We start from the raw sequence: 6000 nt of genomic DNA on the forward strand, positions 1-6000 counted from the left end.
TGTCACAAGGTTGAGAAGGACACTAAAATTAGTATAGGTTTTATAGTTTTGTAGAGGTCGCACTATTAAGAGGGGTTAAAGGCCGAGTAACTTGAGCATGGACATGGTCAATCAAAAATGGATGCACACTATGGTCACTCAGGCTCTTAGAAGTTCAAATAAGTGGGTTTCAACTTATATCTCAAGAATATTTGGATTTCATTCAAGACTCAAATCAGAAAAGGCAAAATCAGAAAAAGTCTATACACCGGTTTAACCGACGACTCCATTTTTCTATACGTCGGTTAAATGCAGTTATCAAAGTCTGGACAAGTACATACACCGGTTAAACCGACGCTATTTGAAATTGATGTCGGTGCAGTTGTCCAGAACGTTGGTTTTCCAGGGTGTTTCGATGTTATATACACCGGTTAAACCGACGATATTTGAAATTAACGTCGGTGCATTTGTGGGATTTCAGAAGTTATACTCACTGGTTAAACCGACAATGGATTTGAGTTAACGTCGGTGCAGTTGTCCAGAGAGTTGGTTTTTCAGTTAATCAGTGGACAACTACACTCACCGGTTAAACCGATGATGCGTCGGTTAATCTGCCCAAGTTGTAACGGCTAGTTTTCCAAATGGGCAATTTACATTCATCGGTTAAACCGACGTTGACTATTGGAGGGCCGTCGGATTAACCGGCGTTGTGTACTTTTCTGGCAGCTTTTCTCCAACGGCTCTATTCGTGTGAGCTGCCTATATATACCCCTCCAATGGGTCATTTTGAGGTATCTTGACACCAGACAACACTCATACACTCATACTATTGTTAAGAGCCACCTTGAGCTTCATCTTCCACACATTCAATCATTCAATCATTCAAGAAGCAAGACTAAGGACTTGAGTAGAGAGAAGCTTGTGTGCATCCGTTCTTGGTGATCGGTTCTTGCTTAAGTGAAGGCCCTAGCTTATTACTCTTGGCGATTGGCAGCACCTAGGTGATCTTGGTGATTGAGGTGTTTCTTCCGGAGATTGCCAAGGATTGTGGGAGCCCGAAGAAGTTTGTACGTGGCTTGAGCTCCACCACGCCGGGATGGTGAACGGAGACTCTTAGTGAGCGCCCTCGTCTCGGTGACATGGGAGGTGACAAGACTCTTAGTGAGTGTCACAACGTGGATTAGGGGTGTGTGCCAAGACATCGACACCACGGGAAAAAATCCGGTCGTCTCTTGTCCACTCTTTACTTTCAAGCACTTACATTCATGCAATTATTCATATGCTTGACCTTAAAGATCATAACTTAGTTCTACCTTGCTTAGTTTCATATCTTGTTGTATTTTTTATACCTTGTGTAGTTTGCTTAGTTAGCCGGTTGGTGAATTGAGCCTTACTAGCATTGCATAGGTTAAGGTTGCTTTAATTTATTTTAGAAATTTGAAAAAGGCCCAATTCACCCCCCTCTTGGTCCATCGATCCTTACAAATGTTAAATTCAAAACAGAACGGAAACGGTTTGGCTTGTGTCACGATCGTATTTCTCGTGTTTTATAGAATCATCCAAAAATCCAAATCAAACATGTAGCATAATAACAAGCATACAAATTTCACAACTTAGCCGAGTTTAACACACGACTCGACTAACACAACGCGTCGCAGAACATGCTATCGTATTAAAAAAAAGGGGTCATCTAGCTTATACCTATGATGGTCAGTCGACTTACTTCTGGCCAAAATCTACGGAAACTAATTATATGGAGAGAAATCAAGGAAAGACGAGTAAAAATCTTGGAATCTCAAGGAATATAATAGCAAAATAGTTTCAGCAGACAAGGCTGAGATAGAAGAAGACTTAAAACTCGACCAGTTTTATCTAGGCTTTCGTCCTACAGTCGATATAGCTCTGATACCACTCTGTAACACCCGGATTATAAAAGGACATAAACCGAGCAATCATATACGTGCCAGGATCAAGTCACACGTATATACAACAGAATAAACAGTATATCATAGCACATATCACGTAAAAAGATATAATAAAGCGAGTACGAATGTTATTAATTACAATAATGACAAAAGTCTGGTACAGAGTATGCGTAAGCGTAAAACATAAACGAAGCCTCTCGGAAGCTGGGCACCACAGGAACGTCGACTGGGAGACGAACGCCTAGAAGTCCTCGTACTCCTGGTAGCTCCGGGTGAACTCCCTCGCGTCGGCAGGAACTGAGCAACAGTAGAGTATCCCCAAGAGAAAAAAGAGTAGAGTAGGCAAGAGTGAGTACACAACTTGTACTCAACAAGTATAACACAAACTATGAGGCTCTAAGGTTGGCTGACTCAACTACATTAGCTTTTAAGTCTTGGCAAAATTTTATTAAAGCTAATTACTACAAGTTGATGAATTACTATAAACCCAGTTAAATAGTAATTAATCAAAATTAATCATGTTACAATTGAGAACCATACCAAACCAACCACCCGGGGAAAACTGCCTCGTCAAAGGAAGATAACCCCACTAATCAAAAGTAGGATCTGGGCCGCTCATGACCGTGAGCACGGCTAGTATACCAGTTTTACACTCTGCAGAGGTTGCACATCTTTACCCACAAGTCGTGGGCTACGCTAGTTGTTCATCACACTTCCTTAGGTGAGATGACTAGCAAGCACACTACGAGGCCTTTACAAACAATCTCGTTGGTAAGGAGTAACCGCGAGGGTTGGATCGGCGACTATGGAGCAGGTCTAGTGGGCGTCAAGAATACCACAGACGAGGCCACTCAGTACGAGGGCCATAGAAGCTTACCACCCTTGCCCCGCAGGTAAGTTACTTCAAACCAAAAAGACCTAATTATTACGCCAAGACCGTCTCATTCCAGTCTTGTGGTAGCGCTGTTGTCCCAGGTTGTCGCTCTATGAACCGGTCCTTATGGAGAGTGGCCAACCAAGCAGTAAGCACCGTGCTGGCCCCTAAACCATATTTCTAACAAAACCATTTTATAACGAGACGTGAGCCACTCAACGGGCCACTTCCAGAATTAAGTTGCATAAACCATTAATCAAATTAATTAAAAAGAACCAAGTGTGTTAGAGCGCAGCAACCTAGCATAACTAACCAAAATACAACCCAAGGTATATATATATAAAGGATATAAAGTGGCTAGGAAAGTCCTTATAGGCATACAGTATTAAAATGCAGTATGAAATTGTAATTAAAGGTGATAGGTGGTGTTCATGTTATACTTGCCTTCCTCAAACTGCTCCTACTGCTGCTCAAACTGATCTGAAGATGGCTGCTCCGGGTAGTGGTACTGGGGCTCCTCAGATGGATCAACGTCTACTCACGAACACATGGCCAGAAACAAGGCAACAACATAAACATACAAGCAAACAAGTGCAAATACTAAGAAATAGTACAACAATACATAAAAAAATAGCAAACAAAACTAAGCTAGAACTATTCTACGCGTTACAACGATCGCGTGGACATAAAGAATGCCTAAAACGGAGCTAAAACGCAAAATCTAGGCTAAAAACAAATTCTAGGGGCTTATCTGCGAGAAAAACTAAGTTTCTGGGGGTTTTCCGCAAAAACTGAGGGTCTAAATGTAATTAACAGTTAGATCTAAGGGCTAGCGTGCAAAAACGACAGGTCTGGACTGCGGGTACTATTTTTGGAAAGGCTGGGGGCTAAAATGCTAAAAACAGGACCTAGCCGTAATTTCTTTTGTACAAGCTAGGACCGCGGGTTGATTCTGATAAAACTCAGGGGGTCTTTAACAAAAATGCCAGGCCGAAGGGGTACGTTTTAACCTGAGCTCTTGGATCTGGATCGGACGGCTCGGAAAGGATTGGATCTAGATCTAATCGCGAGCGCTAATTTTGGATCGGACGGATCAGGGCTAAAGGGCGCGCGGGGCGGCGGCGAGACTCGCCGGAACAGAGCTTCGCGGCGGCGAGCTCACCGGCATTGATGGTTCGGGCGCTACAGGGATCTATTCGTTGTGCGGTTTGGCCGTAGAGCACAAGCGCGGGATGGGTAATCGACCTGGGTGCCAAGCTGGGCTCGGGGAGGCTTTGGAAGGTGGATGCGACGGCGAGGGCGGAGCTGCACGGCGAGGCTCGCCGGGGCGCGCGCGTTTAGGCCGAGGTGGTGCTGGGATGTGTGTGCAACGGGGTCAGCGAGTACGCGCAAAGCGCGGCACACCCTATGGCGCGCTCTGCGGGGCCTATCGTGCAGCGCAGAGGGGGCCTGCCATGGCGCGGCGGCGCTGGGTCACCGGCGAGTGGGCGTTCGGACACCTAAAGGGCGCTACGTCCTGCAAAATCTAGCACAACAGAACAAGGAGATCACGGGGGTGCTTACCGAGGGCCCAAAACGGCCGGAGCTGCAGCGCGGGGCGGCCGGCGACGAGGACCGGCGGCGGCGCACGTCGCTGGGCACGGGCTCCGGTCGATGGAGGGCTCCTATGGCAGCGCTGTGGAGCAAGTCAAGGGGTCAGAAGGGTCCGGTGTTTGCCGGCGATGAGGAAATTCGACGGCGGCCGGATTACCTGCAGTGGCGGCTCCAAAGGAAATTCCAGCGCATGTGTGGACCGGGGTCGGGGCAGCGTGCTCGGGGAGACGCCTGGGCGCACGGAGATGCTGCTGCGCAGCTCTAGCGGGACTAGGAGGCGGCGGCGCAGCGTGGCCGCGGCGGGTCCACGGCGGCGCAGAGGCACAGCGAGGCAGAGCGGTGCGGAGGCGGTGGCTAGGGTTGGGGACGGCTGTGGAGGCGAGGATAGGGGGCGCAGGGGTCGCGGGGGTGTTTAAAGAAGGGATGCCGGGGATCTCGGCGCAGGGCAACGGCAGGAAATCCCGGCGATCTCGGCGAGTTTCGGGCGCAGGCGTTGCGCTGCGGGGGAGATGGACCTGGAGTGTGGGGCCAACGGGTCAGCGAGTGACGGAGGGGAGAGCGTCTGACGCACGGGGCCCAGTTGGCAGCGAGGACGACGCGCGCGCTGCGCTGGGCGAGCGTGAGCTGAGCGGCGAGCGGGCGAGCGGCTGAAGCGCTGACGAGCGGGGCCACGCTGTCAGGGGGAGAGCATGCGCGGGCGAACGAGTGAGCGAGCGCGTTGTCTTGCGAAGAGGCGCTGACAAGTGGGGTAGAGTTGTCACCGACTGGCGGGGAACGTGGCGGGCTGGGCTGTTGGCGCTGGGCCGCGAGTGGGAAAAAAAAGCAGGCCGGGCTGGGTTGTTTTTGGGATTGGGTTGGGTTGCCATTTGGGTTTTGGGCTGGCTGGGTTGGGTTTGGTTCTCTAGTTTCTTTCCCCTTTTCTACTTCTATTTCTAAACAACTCAAACCTATTTGAATTCAAATTCAAATTTGAATTCAACTCTAACACTCAAGCAAAAAAACAATGCACCAGCATGTATGCAACAACAAAATTTTAAACTTAGACAAATTTTAAATACTTGTGGATCAAAATTAGTTTAAATGCAAGTCTAAGCATATAAAACCTTAGAAAATTAAATAAAGCCAATTAAATTTATTATTAAATAGGAAAATTAAATTAGGGTGTTACACTATGGCTATGAATTTTTTAAATCTTCTATCTGAGTGCGGGTTTGTAAATTGTGACTATATATTGCACTACTATGTGTGTGACTGTGAACTTGTTTGTGAGGTCGTAAATTATTATCATAGTTTATAATTACTTGTGTTATTATCATTTGTCTATTATTTTTATGTACTACCGTCCCGTTTGTTGGATGATTATTGGATATCGTACGTGTCGGTGTGTTTCTATTTTGCTTTTCGTAGACCGTTCGTTTTCAATATATATCCATTTGAATTGGTTCGTTTTCGATATCTCGTATTTAACTATTCCGTTTTTAATATCATTTTTGAATTAAAATATAAAAATAAAAACAGTAACAAATTATCCCGACCGATGCCGACCGTTTTCTACCCTCCACCACAGTGCCACACCCGGGCGATCTAGCGGCTCTGGCGTCCCGCGAGCTCCAGCGCCCCTTAGAAGCT

The sequence above is a fragment of the Panicum virgatum genome, chromosome 4N (assembly GCF_016808335.1).
Source record: "Panicum virgatum strain AP13 chromosome 4N, P.virgatum_v5, whole genome shotgun sequence".
Taxonomy (NCBI): domain Eukaryota; kingdom Viridiplantae; phylum Streptophyta; class Magnoliopsida; order Poales; family Poaceae; genus Panicum; species Panicum virgatum.